Source organism: Ctenopharyngodon idella, chromosome 5 (assembly GCF_019924925.1).
Source record: "Ctenopharyngodon idella isolate HZGC_01 chromosome 5, HZGC01, whole genome shotgun sequence".
Lineage (NCBI taxonomy): Eukaryota > Metazoa > Chordata > Actinopteri > Cypriniformes > Xenocyprididae > Ctenopharyngodon > Ctenopharyngodon idella.
In genome coordinates this window covers 17003667-17022299 of record NC_067224.1, presented here as the reverse complement: position 1 = coordinate 17022299, position 18633 = coordinate 17003667, and the positions used below count along the sequence as shown (strand labels likewise).

The following is an 18633-nucleotide window of genomic DNA, read 5'->3' as shown; positions in this document are numbered from 1 at the left end:
CTATCATCAAGTCCCATTTTCAGACTGTTAATGGGGAGGGGCTGTTATATTTGCAATATATCTCTTTGGGAATAATGAAAAGCCATTGAGACACTTATAAAATGTCATAAATTCTGATCAAGCTGAAGCACAGACCTCATTATTTTTCTTTTTAACCCAATATTTTATTATGCTGAAAAAAAAAAAAAAAAAAAGCATTTTGAAATTCCACTACCTAGATTTTAAGGGGGAGAAATAATTTATTTATTAATAATTTCTTCAATGAAATCTCTGTACCTCTATTTTCAATAATGAGGGTTACGTTATTTAACAACTCTATGGATTACACTAACTGGATATATTTTATATTTAAATTGTCTAAAAATGATACATTATATCATAATTTCCAAAGCATTGTGGTGAACAAAAGGACAATACAGTCAGAAATGCTGAAGGAGGTGAAAAAGAAGGTAGCAATGAGCAAAACTTATAGCTAAGAACAACTCTCAGGTGATAAAGCTGATCCTCTCGTGGGTGTGGGTGCAGTAGAATATATGTAGACTGAATAAAAAGAGGTTGGAGTGTTTATGCAAAGGATTTAAATTAATATGCATGATTTTTTAGTGTCTTTTAACCTCAAATCTGGCATTCCGGAGACATTCTTAAAACAACGTGCCCTGAGAATATATATATGTAAACATTCAGTGTATTTGCAGTGAAACTAGACTACAGCTTTTCTCTGCCTCCCTTCTCAACTCCTCCCCCTTGCTGCTTGAAATCTGCATACATTTGCATGGCATTACCATGCGCATATTCTTTGTTCTGAGAGGGAAAGGAGGATGCGGTTTACAACCACATTGCACGTCGCTGTTATGTGCTCCGCTTGTATATTTAATGAATGCAAAAATGCTTCATCATCTATTGTCACGAAAGGCTAACTAGCTTTTTTTAAAATGAGACAAAAAAAAAAAAAAAGTATCAAAAAAAATAATTATATAAGGAATTGAGTGCTGTAAATTGTGGAAGGTGGTGATTGTTGAATACAATATTAAATTACTTTTCAAATGTAAAATATTTCTGTTATTAATAAGACCTAAATCATTCAATGACATGCATGAATGTATATTTTCAGTTCACATACTATATCCGGTTATAGTGAAATGCACTTGAATAGCGTCCAAAGCAGATTTAATTTTACGACACCATATGCATTCAAACATGTCACATAAAACACAGCGATACAGGACGTTTGATACACAGCTGAAGCATGGGCTGGCATGCTGTAAACTGACATCTATTGTCCTTGTGGGCTCTTCGCTTTGTGCCGCAGCCAACTGTAATCATGCAAACGCAGGCGCCAGACTTCATTAGCTCCTCAGGGCCAATGCTAATCACACCACAGCAAGGCACAAGAGAGGAGGCGCCACAGAGTATGCATAAAACAGCCGGGCATTGCCTGTGTGCTGCTGATATACAGGTATAGAGTACTGATAGCATGCATGCTAGCACTGACTGCTTTTTTTTCCCTAGCGTCTTTCTTATATCTGCAAACTTTGCAAGTCAGCTTTCCATGTATGCAAATTCAGAGTTTATAAAGTTAAATGTTAAAATATATAGTGGCTGGCTGTGAACACTGCTAAAAAAATCCAGCATTGCTGGTCACCATAAGGTATGTTTTGAATGCTGGTACCAGCATGGGATGCTGGTTTCTGGTTTGCTAGTCATCACCAGCATGGGAAGCTATACCAGCTCAGTTTTGCTTGAGAACGGCATGACTACGCTGGTCCACCAGCTAGACCAGCACTATACCGGCTCTAACTAACATAAACCAGCTTGGACTAACATGGAATTTATGTTGGTTTATGCTGGATTTTTCAGCAGGGAGACATATTATAATGTAATGAAAAAGACTGGAAAGAAAAAAGTGTATCTTAATGTTTATGTGCTTATTAAGCACTGTTTGTTCTGACAGAAATGATGAGAATCATGACTTCTTGAGGCCAGCATGCTGTGTTGCAACTACATAAATCTGTCAGATAAAATAACACTAAGAATTGTACAAATATATTTATGGGCTATGATACAGCCAGATTTGTATTGGTTTTTACATTTAGATTAATCTGAGAACTCACCTCATGTTGGTTTAACATTTCATAACATTGATGCCAGTTCCCTCCTGCTCACTTCCAGTGGGTAAGTAATGGTCACATTTTTCTTCAACCCTGCAACACAAAGGAAAAAAGGAAATCTTGACTAAACATGTTCAATTAGATTTACACTCTGATTCTAGCAAATATCCACCTGTTTTGATGACATATATGAAGTAAGAATGATATATGCATAAATGACTTCATACTTTTTAATAAATCACCAAGTGGTTAATGCATGTTGGGCAGGTATATTTAATGGTTTTATTTGCAAACTGCCTGTCTTTAACTTTTATTTATCCCAAACGGTTCACTGATAAAAAAACAAACAAAAAAAACAAAACAAAAAAACAAACAATGAATGTCAAATTGGACGCACAAAAGAGCATTATACAACTTGGAAATGTGTTGTGGAGTCTGTGTGAGAGAATTGCTACAGCATAGTTAAGTAAGCCGAATGTGAGTGTGTGTGTATGGTCCTCGTAAGGAGACTAAATGTCCCTGCAAGGAGAGTAATAGGAGTAATTTTTTGACCTTGTGGGGACATTTTTATTTTGTCCCCATGAGGAAAAGCTTATAAATACTAAGTGATGTTTTTTTGAAAATGTAAAAATGCAGGAAGTTTTCTGTGAGGGTTGTGTTTAGGGTTAGGGGATAGAATATACAGTTTGTACAGTATAAAAACATTGTCTATGGAACGTCCCCATAAAACAATGTGACCAATGTGTGTGTGTGTGTGTGTGTATGTCAGTGCAGTACTGTGATGTTGCTGTCTATGGCATATGCGAATATGTGTTCATTTAAATATTTAAATGATGGAGGAGGACAGAGTTAAAGTCAGGATGAAATCAAGTTTACTGCCCTCCACAGCTGTATAGGATATGATCTCCGGATGTCCAGAAAGACACTCTGCTCATGAGTTACTGCAGCTGGTGTAACCAGCATTGCAGCTACCTAGAGGGGGTTCACCACTGGTGACTTTTCAGATGAAATGACTCTTTTTCTGTTTCAAACCATCCCTGTGTATGGGAGAATACTGGCAGAGGCTGCATGACTGTCACCTCAAAGTATGTCTCTGGCCAGCAGAGCCCGAGATCTCTGCAGCTATGCATTCCCTAGAGTCACACACACACACTGCTCTGCTCTACTGTCGCACTGATCCAGAGCATAAAATCATATTTATCTTTGCACATATTTAAGCATATATACATTTTTGTGTGTAAACAACTGTTGAAAGCTTAACGTTAAGCTTTTGAATGGTTTCTTGATATGTGCAGCAATAAATAAATATGCAAAATAACACCGGCTACAGATACTGCTGGAGGGCTGCATCTTTTCAAGCCAAATGTGTGTATTTTTACATCATTAGCTGTAGATTTAATGAAATTGTATTATGAAATGTGCATGTTTTTTCCACAGATTCCTTAACCTGAGAGATTATAGTTCAACTCAGTTAAAAGATTGTTTTTTGCTTATACTACAGCACATTAAGGAAGACTCCCCTGAACCATATAGGTTTCAAAATTTTTTTTTTTTTTTTTTGTAAACCTGTGCAGTGTGTTATCTCCAGAAACTCTCAAAGAGTGGTGTAGGGCCATGTCCATATAAAGGTAGTCCTCTCCTGACACATGTCAGAGGCAGAGTGACAGCTGTCAGCTTTTATTAAGCCTCTGTGTTCGTATGGCTTGAGCTTTTGACTTAGTCACTGCTGCTACACAATCCAGCAATGCATTTGTTTTCACATGGGCTAATAATATTTTATTACATTTTCTGAGGTTTTTGAGACTTTTTAATCCCATCTCATCATAAGCCATTACAAGACTTAAAATATTAAATATAATATATATGTTTTTAATTAAAAAGTCTTTATTACTTATGTGATAATAAACATATTAAATTTATTATCACATAAGTAATAAAGACTTTTTGCACCCTTCTCATGTCATAAACCCTTTGAGGACTTACAAGATTTTAATTATAGAATTACAAAAAATATAAATAAATAAAAATATGAGCAAATACAATATCTCATGGTTCAATCACATGATTAATAGCTGACTGTTTGGATATTATATTCTATGAGTCAGTCTTGACAGCTTCTGTGCTGAAAGCAAATGTAAAAAAGGCAGAAACAAAAAGCAAATTCCAATTAGAAAATAGAAATTTATTTAAAAAAAAAAAAAAGCACATCAATCTTTGCTTTCGCAAAAGACAATACAATAAAAGATATGACAGCATTTTGTTTCATGTTATCTGTTGGATCCCCAAATTAAAGTTATAATTTAAGGTTTCCATATACAATAACAAAATACAAGCTTCAAAATGATCACATAATAGCACATTCTATGCAAAGGTAAGTTACTGTAATATATATTATATATATATATATATATATTGAATAACACAAACTGATGCTATTCAAAGCATTTTGAAAACGAACACCTTCTGCTTCTAGAAAGCAGATAGCAATAATTAATCGGAGCAGCTATGCTAAAAAGCTAAGAGTCTCTATGTGCTTGTATTGCCTGCAGTACGGCGAAACCAAGGTCCATTTTAGCGCTTGATGTTGGCAGTGTTTGAGTCGTCCCCATCCCCCACCCCCTCTCTCCACACCCTCAGCGTCTGCACTCACTGGATCCCTCTGCCAACACCTCAGTCCTGACAATCAGTGGCTACTGGACTATATATGAAGGCCGACTGCTCTAGCATGGAGCCAGGTATGATTCCCCAGCTGACAGTCTGCATCACATCTGATGGCTGAGAAGCAAGAGCTCTCTCTCTCTCAAAAACACACGCGCACACTCATTGCCGTATACCTTACGGATCATGACCAGCTACAAACAAAAACACTTAGGAACGATCATGCACACGAGCGTTCACAAACACAGTCCTCGCCACAGTCCACAACCACTCTCGTGTTTGGTTAAAAATACGTCTATGGGGAATAACTCAGGATATTTTTGTGATTTTACAATGACAATCTAGATGTTTTAGGCACTGTTTACACCTGCCATTAAGATGTGTTTTAGTCAATCCAATCACAAGTGGAAGATGTTAAATATAGGTGTAAACAGGGTCTAAAACGTTCTAAGCTTGTACACTTTCAACCACGTCCGATGTTATTTCAATGAAATCACATTCAACCGGACTGCTTTCATAGTGTACATGTTAATGTGATCGAATGCGTTCGAACAGCTTTAAAAAAAAAAGAAAAGAGCATTGTGGGACTTGTTGTGAGAAATAACACCAAAACAAGTCATTCAAACTTTACTTCATTGTACCAAAACACGCAGGTTATGGTCGAAATCGTAGCTGCTTTCTTTATCCTTTTCAGTCATTTTCCCCCCATCACTCGTAATCTGTGTAACAAGAACAAGTCAATGCTATTCGTGCGGCGCACTCGGCACTCCTGCAAAAATGATGTAGAGTGTGACGAAATAAGAGGGGAGTGTCTCGAGGAAATCCGAACAGAAGTAGTCACAGGAGATGAATTTGAAACGCATCTTAATACCAGGTGGAAACAGGGCCTTAGAGTCTCAAATAACATTTCAATTGAACCAAAACCTAAAAAAAAAAAAACATCAGTCCAGCTGTGGATAATGCTTTGTTTAGCCATGTGGCACAAAACGGTTGAGACTTTGTGAATGATTGTAGCCTATTGTCTATATTGTTGTCCTTTCCGTCTACGCCGCCAACCTTTACGCTTTCTTATCTCATTTCTCAACACGTTTAGTGCAGGAGATACTTTCGTTTCCTCCCATTAACCACTGACAGGCTGAGTCTAAAACATGCAGGAATTTAATTACATTCGGCCGGCTCTCATAACGGCGGTCTGGTAGCGGGGGGGGTTGAGGTGGAGGTAGGTTGCACACATCAGGTATAAGTGTGTGTGGGTGGGTGGGTGTGAGAGGGAGGGAGTTTTGGTGACACCTCTGTTGCCCACTTTCACGCTAATTAACACTTCTCAGATATACCAGGTGACGGTAGTCTACATGACAGGCTCAAGAGGACATTTGCACAGACCTTTCGTCTCTGTGCAGATAAAAGTGCACGCGATACTTGCAACAAACGTGTGTGCGGGAGTATAATATATACACATGCACAAATATCTAACTGACAGCAACAAATGCACATGAAACGGATCTTCACCGATGCCATCTCATTATAACATCCCTGCTGGTCACCATCTGTAGAAGTCATGCAGTAACTCCATCCGAACCAGGATAACACAGGACCAAGGTGGTGTGATTCATGTAACTGTCCGTTCTCAATGAGAATGCCTCACTGCCACTCTGCACTATAATATCATGTCTTTTTGATGCTTTCCTCCACACTGAATTCAAAGGACTCTAAAGAAGCCCATCACTCTATGACAACCGATGTCAGTCCTGCTGATGGACGCACGTAGCACATTTCAACATGAGAATGAGCGCACAACTACTTCTTAGCTTGGCCTTCTATTATTAGTATTTATTTTACCTCGGTGGCTGGTTGATTCTCTGAGAAAACCTATATCTAATTTCAGTTTGAATATATTTGCAGGTGTAACACGCATGCGGCATCATGCGAGGCTCCTATGCCAGCGTTCTATATGTTTTTGTGCGTCTGTATGGGGGTGATATACAAAGAGGTAAGCATTAAGAGTCATTTCTAGCACTCCTGCCTCGGCAGTGCCAAGAGGACGCGCGGAGATGAAAGGTAATGCAAATGGAAGTGTCATATAGCGAGTTCCATTCCAGACAGCCACCTTTGAAATAATTAAGACAGTGGAATGGAGTAGAGCTCGAGTGAGGAATAGCTATTCCTCTGAGTGACTCCTTTTAAAGACAGCAAGCGACCAGGCACAACACTGCTGCGTAAATGTTACCACAGCATCTCTACTGAAATGTTTGTTAAAATTGCCAAAAGGGCATTTTAATGTTAATTTGATGATTAAAAACTGTAATCTCATGTAATGTCAAAGGGATGCAATTTTATATGATGACCTTTTTACAATAACCGAGATGGTTATTAAATGTAATCACATTCAACACAATCATATTGAAACATGTCAAAATGTGTTAAATGCACATGAAATGGCCTTCTTTTTTACCTTAGCCAAGGGCCACAATTCCACGTAGAGTAGCAAATAAATATTAATCCAGAATTTTCTAATCGCACACGGCTAAAGATGAATAAATGCAAAGGATTCCATGCTGTGTTGGAATATGGCGCATGTGTTGTGCCGGATAAGTACAAGGCTTGCCACAAGCAATTCGCATGTAGCTGACAATAATGGGGCGGGTTTATGCATGCAAATGGGTTTCTTGAGATGCGTGTTGCCAGCGACGCTAGCTAATTTCATAATTGGCGAGCGTGATTATGCGAACGCGGTGACACCTTATTGGAACATGCGAGGTGGGCTTGTAATCAAGCGCGTGCCAGCGGACATTTTAGGTCTATCCTTTTCGCATGCTCACCACTGCTAAATTCTTTAAGATGGTGGCACCTTGAAGGAAATGCTACTGCGCTGACGGAGCCCAGCCCACCTCCTCCCTACCCAGAGTCTGCAATGCGATTCTGGGAAGATTGTGGGGCACCCTTCGCCTAGCCCAACTGCATGATAAATTTTTAATTCCCACGTCACTAATAAGGATATTAAGCAGAGATTCTAGAGCTTCCGCATATATGCATGAGTCCGCATGCATAAAATTTGCATAGAATCAAGGGATTCAAATGTAAGTATGCTAACGTGCAGCACTTCACTGTGCAACATTACTGGCACGTATGACAAATGCTGTTTTTGGATTGTAACCTATGTTTTTAGCCACACACACAAAATATCTCTGCTCAGATTTTCTAAGAAATGAGACGGTACAACCCTAATTATACTGATTTAATCTAAACTGATTAATACGGTCAAAGTCCTAATGGTTTTTCTGCACATAAACCAGCTATAAGCTGTATTTTAATGGCATTATTTACTCCTGAAAGATTCCTAACATCACAATACATTCCTTTCAATATATTATTTTAAAATGAAAGCTTAAAAATGTACTGTATAGTAAAAATGATTATTATAGAGCAATGTAAGCTTTAAATTATATATTTTTTTTTTGTAAATAATATTGTCAAACTTGTCACATGCATCATTTAAGCTCTTTCATCTGATAGTTTTGACGGCTATTTGAGATGCAGTTATTGACTTATTTATAGCTCTAAGAATTTGCATAATCTAAATTCAGCAGACAACAGACATGCTCAGTCAAACCGCAAACGCATACAGTGTCACAGCGCTGTTATTGCACAGAATGCTTCTGGCTTAGAGTAAAAATAATATTACCCAATCTTGTACCATTTTATAACGGTCATTATCATGTAATGGAATATTTACAATTACAAACATTATGAGAAAATATACTCCATGAAATATAATACATAATGACAGATTTTGGACAAAAACATCAGATCCAATCAATAATTCAGCCATTTAAAAAAAAACTTATACTGAACTGGTTTTGAAGTTGATGTCAAGATTAAACTACTAAATGTGGCGCTGAATAGTGAAACTTTAACCTATACAATTACTCATGTTACTAAGGGTTATATAACATATTAAAAGAAAACATTTTGACTTTTTTTTTCCAATCACTGTACTGCTTCTAAATCTTGACATTGAGGTAAATTTGCTCCATGAATCATGCTGCGGGGTTGTTCTATTTTAATTAACATTTTGGCACTAGATCTGGCTTTGAGATGTCAATGAGCTGTGCATTAACTCTGATAAATCAAGATTTGTTCCTGAGATACCAGATTGCTGCTGCAACCTTGAAAGAGTGATAGACACAATTACACACAAATACCATAGCAAATCTGGTTGCAAACAAACATGCACACATGCATTCGAGTGGCTTCTTAATACCACCACAGTTCCACAAACACACACACACACACACACACACACACAAGTACATTAAAGTGGAAGAATCCTCCACTTACTAATACACACAAAACACACACATATATGGAACCTGTCCTGCTTTTGCACATTGCCATCATACGCATGTGAGATCACTGCTTGTTGCCACAGCGACTCCAACCAGCGGGAACAACATTGTACATGTGACCTGGTCGAGAAGGGGCGGGTCTACAGGATGCTCTGTGCCAACATGTATCTGCTTGTTTAACATCTCAGCACATTTTAAGGCACATTATTCATTTAGTTTGTAGGAAGTAAACTTACACTTGAACACGAAAGCTTAGTGAATCTAGAATCGCTAAATCAGTGGGATGTAGGTGAGAAAGCATAGCGAGGCTTCACTTGTCCCATTACAACACTAAAAAGTATCAATATGCTGCATTTGCATAACTAAATGTCACTTTATGTATCAAACAAGAATATTATTTGTGGGACTGAGGAGTAAACTTGAATGCTGTCTAAAAATTGTGTGACTTAATTGTCTCATCTGAACCCAGGAGCTTAAAAATAAACTTTCTCATCAAATGAGATCTATCTATCTATCTATCTATCTATCTATCTATCTATCTATCTATCTATCTATCTATCTATCTATCTATCTATCCATCCATCCATCCATCCATCCATCATCTCACACTATTACAAAATAAATCAAATTCAGTTTCTTCTTAAATGTTGTGCCCCACTGTGGTTGAATATGGCTAGTTAAAGATGCTGTTTACATTTGCATATACAATTACTTTCCCTCAAAATGCTTTTTCATCAAAGTGAAGAAAGAGCGTAGGCTATATGATGCTTGTAACAATCAACTAAGCATGGAACTGAAAACACAAGTCAAAGACTAAACAGGCTAAGCATCCAATGATTAAGTATATTTTAAATTAGAGGACAACAAAATGTCCTCAAGGAAATAAACAGAAATGACAAACCATGTCAATTCACCAAATGCTAACAGTTCAGTGAGCACAGTATTAAAGACAACTGTGCAGAAGCGCTGCAGTTTGTGACTGAGAACAGGCGGAGGATGTGGAGTAGCCAAAAATATGAAGATTGCTTGCCCAATGAATACTGATAAGCTGCCATGGTCGCCATGGTTATAGTATTCAGCCAATTACAAGACAGCAATATGCCTCCACTGTCTAAGACACACACACACAATAGCAAACGGCTCATTCATAGAGCTGCAGGCAGCCAGCCTACTACATAAAAATTAATATTCAAAAGGAACCTTGGAGTTCACCTCAGTCTAGGTCCTAAATCATGTAAACATGCTGAATATTTAGTTGAAGCTCTGAGCGAGTATACTTCTGTGTTTTTGCTCATTTCCATAAAAAAAAAAGATTATATTTTATATCTAGCAGGAGTAAATCCTCACAAAAAATTAAAAATAATAATAAATAAAATATCAAAAATGTATTTTATATGTTACAAGTTAAAGCGCTGGCTTATAGCATGTAGCGCTGTCTTCTCTTTAGTATCACTAATATTCTTGAAAAAAAAAAGCATGGCCCATTTCTATCACTCAAAGCATGTATAGCTGTAATGAAAGAAGTGATCTCAAAAATGATTTGCAAACATTCAGCACGACATTCAACCTTTCAACACCACACATTAAATTGCAATGCGGACATTTTGAATAGATTGACTGTCAAGTCCTGGCGCATACAAAGCAAGCGCTGGATATGTAAAACGAGAGGACACATACCATTATCATAAGAGGGATTATGATGAGTTTGACTGGTGTGCTAAAAACAAAGTCTATGGATTTGTGTGATGCTAAAATGACTTAAACTTCAAACAAACCCAAAATAAACAGGAGAATATGTCAAATTAATTTAGCATGACAAGTGGATAGAAAAAGCAGGCTTTTGTTTTTAACACACCATTGTTGCCTTTTGTGGAAATTTGAGAACTCAAAAGGCAAGGTGACGATGCATTTTCACAGTAGATTCTAGTAATTGCCTGTCAATATCATGTTCTCTCTCTTTTTTTTTTTTTTTTTTTTTGCTAACACATAAGGCCCTGTTATTATAGGTATTCACAGACAAGAGCCTATGATAAAAACTACTTTAGTTTGTCAGGCATTTAAACAAAGATATATTTCCCCCCTTCCAATAGGCCTATATATTTTTTGCACATTTATATCTTATCCAATATTTTTATCTGTAACATCATACTTTTGAAAAACTAAACTACAAATATAATAATTATAATAATAATAAAAGCAATATATTTTAATGCACGTATTTCTTTATTTTATAATTGTTGTTGGCTAAATATTAAAACAATGACTTTGATTAAAATGTGTTTAAAGCTATAGGCTATTTCTTAGATCAACCATTTTAATAACTACAATTCCACTGTGTAAAGTGTTTAACAATGTTACTGAAAAGATCATAAGAAAGAATATGTGTTAAGGTTCACTAATTTAGTCAGTGTTAGGCCTATAAAAATGTCTAATTTAATCTTCAACTAACTTGCATTAGGCCTCTAAAAATAGGCTTTGTTTTTATACCCTGGATAAATTCATAATAGAGTAGACCTATATTAAAAATCTGCTGCAAAGAATAAATACAGTATAATGAAAGGGCGTTAAGCCAGACGGGAAAAAAAATCTCACACTTGCCAAGTTCAAATACAAGCGCTTTGAGGACAATGGTGGTGATGTCATGTTTTAACGCGGTCTAAAAGACAGAGCTGCAGCAAAGCTATGCTTCAAAACTTCAAGCTCAATACGCCACTTCTTTTACATACACACGCCTTATTCCCACACTTATTCACCTCAGCAGAAGCAGCGTATTGCTATCATTGCCTGTGAGATATTCACAGCCGTTAGGCTACTGTTCCTGCTTTGGGGCCCGCGTCTGCTGAGGCTGGGAACGGTCGCCACTTTCTAAAGGGATGCAGATGAGTCGGGTGCACTTGACATCTTTTCATGACCCATGTCGCCCCCAGCCCCCCCAGCCCGCCGGCGCTGTCTGTCATATTCTGGATAGGGCCGTGGCATTGCCACTTGCCCTCGAGCGTGGGAATGGGAGCGTCCAGTCGTTCACATCTACTGCGCTCCGTTTAACGGAATCAATTAAGGAGGACCGACCCCCTCGCTCCCCATGTGCCCACCCCTTTTCATTTTTGTCAGCTCTCTCTATATGTCCTAATTATTTCTGTTTGGGATGCCAGCGCCGTTTCCTGGCCAAAGGCGACCGAGCTGAAATAAATAGTGAGCACGTGGGTTCCTCTCTCTTCACGTGTCAGTTTTCAGTAAATTGGTGAGATCATATAAACTCGAATATTATTAATTTAATCTCTGCACGTCTATTAATTTATTCAGTTTCGTAAAACAGTACTCCCTTAGGGGAAAAATGAAGCTGAATTTTTTGGTTTGCATCTTTGCGCGCGAGCGCTATGAGCAGAAAATAGCCTACTTTTCAAAGCAACATAATATTAAATGAAGCCTAAAAAATAAAATAAAACACCCAAATTCTTGTATGACATTGTGTGAAGCTATCAGCTCTCCAAAGGTACTGACACATATAATATAATACAATTTCTTTTTGTAAATGTATCTTCGTGTCATTAGGCATCCAGAGTTTTCGATGAGCCAGGAGGCAGTTTTTACTTTCGGTTATCTAGCTTTATGAAGTGCAACATACTCATACAGCTAGATAACCAAAGATAACAACTCGCTTCCAATTCCACAACAGTAATCCCCGGATACCTCCGTGTCTTGTGTAAGAATAAATCCAAGTGGAGAAGTTGCTAAAACACAACAAAAATAGGCACGGGACTTCACAATTGTCATTTGTAGTTCTTAAAAGTAGGTATGCTCGCAACAAAAATAAATGACAGTTTCTTCACAGGGTAATGAGGATGAAAACGGAAGCTATAATCCATTTGACATCGGAGCAGTTAACGTTAAAACAATATGAGAGTTGGAGTGAGGGAGCCTGTCGAATAAGAAGCAGTCATCCTCGCACAGGCCATCATTTGCATTGCAAATTACCTCCCAATCTCACAAAAGGCTCCTTTGGCTCTATTAAATCGTGGCAGCAGCGATAGATATCCCACGGAACCAGCAGCGAGATTATACAAAGGAAAAATCCGATTCCAGAGGAAAAAAAAGTGCACTCGGAAATAACATCGCGTTTGTTTCGGCACTGAATGGAGAGATCTCTCTCTTATTTTTGACCGAGTGGTGGCAGGTTGTCCGTGCACGGAGGAGATCGGTAATGCCACAGATCCCTGAGAGCTGCTATGAGAGAGACGAGAGGAGGATTGTGTTGCTGCTGCCAGCGGTCTGAGAGAGGGAACAGGGCCACATCTCGAGGAGTGGGGGGGCGGAGGGGGTAAGCGGGGGGACGGGCTTCCAGTACCAAAATATGGACCAGCCAGAGAAGGTCAAAGGTCTCGGACCACGGGAGTGCAAGGCGATGATGATGATAATGATGATGATGATGATGTCATTAGAAATCTCCAGAGTGCGTTTGCTTCCCTCGTGCAGGTTGAAGCTGCGATCCCGCACGCACTATTTCTGTACGCATAATGTATTTTCAACGACGAGCATAGGCTACTTGATGGAAATATTTCAGAGGCAATGCCAATCACCCTCGATCACGAGGATTTTAGATTGTACGACTGAATACATGGAAAATGCTCGCCAGCGACAGGAGGAATCTTGCGATCAAGGTATGTTTAGCAGTATAGCAGATCGCTCTCTAGACAGAGTAAGGTGATTTCCATCGCTATGTTGAAGCCCTCATTTTCTGACCACCGATATCAGTATCTTTATTTATAAATTGATTACATAAGATACTTTCTGTTCCACAAGAACTGTAATTGAGTGTAGTAAGTGGATAACAAACCTATCATTCAAAACGTGATGTTGCTGACTTTCCAGCATCCGTGTGGGTTTCAGAATGTGGGACTCACAGTACAACTCTCTCTCTCTCTCTCTCTCTCTCTCTCTCTCTCTCTCTTTCTCTCTCTCTGTGTATTTGTGTGTATGAACATTGCAAAGCTGCAAAACATACACAATAAAATTATCTGTATCACTTATCTTATAAAATGTGTCTTCAGTTCATTTTCACACTGTCACTAACTGAATAGGGCATTTGAGACACTTGTCACAACATATGGATGTCATCAGCATGAAGGTGTTCTATAGGCCTATACAGGATCTCTCGCCTTATAGGTCTCTAATTTTGGCCATGCTTATCCAAGGTCAAATCTTTTTTTTTGTTTTTTTTTTTTTTGTATTTAATCTGATACAATGTCTTTCTGACTGAATTGATTTAGGTGAACCATATTAACACAGCAGTTTTGAATCATTGGCCCAGGGGAACACACTCACAGCAACAGCTCATTCAAATTTAGAAAGACAAATAATATAGCTTGAAGTTGGAAAACTTAGACCTCATTCAAAAATACATAAGTAGTTTAACATCATAATGTTATTCGGGCCTTCTAGAGCTGTGTTACTGCCACAATGGAACACTATTAGAAGAATCTAAACATGGCCAAACACACATAAAAGACAAAAGGCACTGCTAAAATCAGTAGGAACAAAACATTTGATTCTTTGCAATGTATAGCTCACATAAAAGCTAATCTAAGCATCAACACATATTATGTATAAGAACATATGTAAAAGTTGCCTTCCTTTCCTGAAACAACAACACAAATCTATTTGTGATTCTTCTTCCAAGAATCGTAAGAGGACTGATCAACATTACAGTGATTAAATTAGAAGTAATGACAGCTCACATAACATCTCATAGAAATTTGTGTGAGAGAAGATAAAAGATGTGATTGATAAATCACTGTCAACATGAACACGATATATCCCAACATGCAACATTAATTCCCTTGAGCACAATGACAAGTTATGAGACTCTGTCACCTACTATACTTGTAGTATCACTGCATGAGACGTTGGCCTTGAGACCAGTGCTTTGTGTTAGATCAGTTCAAAGTATATGTTAACATATGACATTGTTCTACAACGTGGTTATTTTACCTCGAGAATAAACACAAAAGTACAAATTTTCATTATGTGAAATTTCTTTTGTCAAAGTCTGCAATGCGACTAATATCACCATATTATTCTTAATGGGCATTAAAAAGAAGCATGAGAAGTGTCTCCAGATGTACTCACTTGAGCAAAGGTTTTTTTTTAAAAAAATTATGCCGAAGTCGACGTGACCAGATGCAACTCCTGCTGTAGGTAAGAAGCCGGTGTGCACGAGGAGCTTTCGGTTTAAAATTGCCGCTAATACTCAGTTCATTACGCGTGCCTCAGCGGCTCTGATTCTCACAAGAGCACAGTCCAAGCGCACGAGAACGACAGCTACCGTATAAGCGAGAGCCAGTGAGAGGGGGAGAGAGGGAGGAGGGGTTGAGAAGTTTCCCATAACCTATTTGTCTGCAGCACCAAATAGAAAAGTGCACTGTTGAGCAGAGAAGGTCGGCATGTTTTTTCCCCCTTTTCTTTCCTTTTCTTTTTTTCATGAAGGGTGTTCGGGAGGGGGCAGTCCTCTCTGTGAAAGAAAGGACGTGCTCTGAAATTCAAACAAGTTCGCCAGGTCTTTTGTTGGACTTGAACTGAGGAGGCATTGTTCCTCTATTGGCGTGGACTAGCCCCAAGTTCCCAGACCAGGTTACGGATTGACTGCGTTAATGAATTTGCTCCGAGCGCTTCTGCCCAACACGTTTTGACTGACGGAACGCAATGGCGCAATCTGACACTGAGAGGACATCATTAGCTTGGAAAAAACTTGCACACCGATACGTAATGGCTTGTGAAGAAAAAAAAGAAAGAAAATAAAATAAAAAGTGAAATCTTTAAACTTACCATAACCTCAAGGGTGCGCGCAGGAAAAGGCCATGAATGTTTAAGGCCTATAGGCTACACACAATAACATTTACAGTGCGAGAAAGAATTTTTCAGTTAATTCTATTTTCGCGCCTCTAGTTACAATTAGTGCAACGTCAACTAAAATAACAATACTTTTTAAACAATACAGCCCATTATTCTTTTTGTCCTATATCTGTGATATGCAAATGTATAATGAAGAAATAAATGATGATATTGTTTATGTTTTGTCAATGTCTCATCCGATGTTGATCCTAACAAAAAGTGCAGTTGCTATAGTTACCTCCTCTAGCGAATGAGATTGCTGTTCGCGATTGTTATATTTAAATACGCGCTCTGATTTACTTCTAAACTAACTTTGAACATACACCTAGACCTATTTAGCCTATTTGTAGACCCTGATGCCAGACCTTTTGTTTTGACATTCTATGTTGGGGCTTCAAACCTTAATTAGGGGGTCAGACCCCCGCCCAAACACTCACCAATTCACACTATGAATATCTGTAAATTATTATTAATAATATTATTATTAATATTATCTATTAGCCTACCATTATTGCAAAGCGTTTTGTTTACTCCCATTCAGATTTTAAACACACTTCTTCATATGAGATTCTGGACGTTTCCAAATAATGTTGCCTAATTCTTATTCTTTCACAGTTCTCAATTATTGCTAGCACTTGTGTTTGACTAAAACGAATTCACGTTTCGATTTTACAACGAGGTCACGTCCAATGACGTAGCAAGCCTATCGGCTACGTGCAGCCATATTTAAATACATCAGGGAAATTAGCGCATCAAATATGCAAATCCCCCAACATAGCCTTTCTTTCAGCGGTCGGAGTAATTTCCCCTCATCGGCTTCGAGGTGGCTCGTTTCTTTTTTTCGGAAGAATATGTAAGTTGCTGTTTTTTACTGAAAGGAAGCACCTTTCTTGACCGTGAATACTGGACGATATGCAGCAAAGAAGCGGAGACTCTTTGCCAGGGAAGTCGCCCATCATGCATAATGAGACGCCTGCTCCGCCATTCTTACATCTTCACCGCAGTTGGTCCTTGCGTGTGTATAATTTTTAATATTGATGCATATTTAAAAGGTATATTTGAATTTCCTTTGCATTCACGGTGGCTGTGTGTTGTCTTTATTCCATTTTATTTCCTTCGCATTTGGCAGTGATTTGGCTCTTCGCGATGCGGATTTTATATAGTAGGCTAAAGCATTGTCTCCATTATTGTACAATTTCACCCATTTAGAGAAGGTTTAACAATACTTCATAATGTTTTTTTTTTTTTTCTTATTCATTCTTTAGAATCCGTCAATAGACACAAATATTATAAAATGCATATTCAAAAGCATTATGAGCGAACAAAGACATTTGAACGGCTCAAACAAAAAGGCACAAAGAGCATTGTGACATTAGCATATCATTAATTTAGAACATCTCTCATTCAGAAACAGTCGGTTAAAAGATACTACTATTTGACAAAACAAATATTCGCATAAAATCTGGAGTCGTCTATACGAACTAAAATTAGTAAAGTAAAAATTATGTTTCTGCGCAGATAACATTACATCACAGTAATTAAAATATAAGACACTTTGGTGTATATTTTGTAAATTAATACATAATTCAAAATCTTTAGTTTTCTATAGTTGCCTTAAACCACATGGATAATTGGTCTGCTAGCAGTCTAAAAAAGAAAACCTGAAATCATGAGGCAAATGCTTAGAAAATTAATTGACAAACAAACGCTATCTATTGCTTTGAACTTGCCATTCACACAAACATCATCGACCTCAAAACTTACCGCTAAAGTCATCATTAGGCCTAATATCCATTTCCTATTAATACAGTTCGAGACATGACTCTTTTCCGTAACTTTTTTTTTTTTTTTTTTGCGCAATCTTAGGCATCTCTCCTTCATAGTTCCTACTCGTCTGATCTTCATCTTGTAAACCTTTGCTCAACTGATCTGGCACCCAATAGAAGTGGTCAGACGGGCACACGTAAAGATTTACTCCCAATGGGTCAACACACGTGCTCGCATGTTTTCCGCCTTAAACTAACTTAAGACAGCCCTGTTATAGCCTACCTCTTTATACGAACAGACGTCAATGAGAGAAATAGGACTTACTTGGACTCTGTATGTCCTCATCTTGGCGACTTCGTACGGTCCGAAGTTGTGTAGCACATGTGTGATCTGCTGCGCCTGTTTGCAACACAGCAGGACCGCGATTACCATACTTATGCATATTTAAAACCTATAGAGAAAAGGATTTCAAAACTTTCCCACAGCTCCTATAAACTATAATGGGAAACAATGACTCACCGTCTTGAATAATAACACAAAATTAATTTGTGTTATTATTGGACAATGAAACCGATCTATTATCTAATCTTATTGTTATGTTATTTTTTTAGCATTAAATTCTAAGCATTTAAAATTTGTTTTAGCCATTGTCTTCTGTACAAAGTAGCCTAAGTTAGTAGCTTGTAAAATGAATAGGCTATAGCTATACTATTTAGTCATATTTCGACTTCGCGGAGAATTAAATTTCAGGGCATTCATGATTACATTCCTACCTAATCAAAAAAGTATTTTAATAACTTTGAGACTGTTTACGAGGCTCATAAAAATAGACGTTTCACAACGGAAAATTAGCATTTGTAGAGTTT

The 18633-nt window shown here is 37.9% G+C and overlaps 1 long non-coding RNA gene across 1 annotated transcript in view; it reads right to left on the bottom strand.

Annotated features, from left to right (window-relative positions):
* The window catches only part of LOC127512441 (uncharacterized), a 39306-nt gene extending 23802 nt beyond the window's left edge, over positions 1–15504 (bottom strand). Inside the window, exons 1-2 of the long non-coding RNA XR_007930199.1 lie at positions 15239–15504; positions 2112–2201 (exon numbers count right to left, since the gene is read on the bottom strand). This is a non-coding gene — a long non-coding RNA (uncharacterized LOC127512441). The remainder of the gene's footprint in view (positions 1–2111; positions 2202–15238) is intronic.
* Between the last annotated feature and the right edge of the window lie 3129 nt (positions 15505–18633).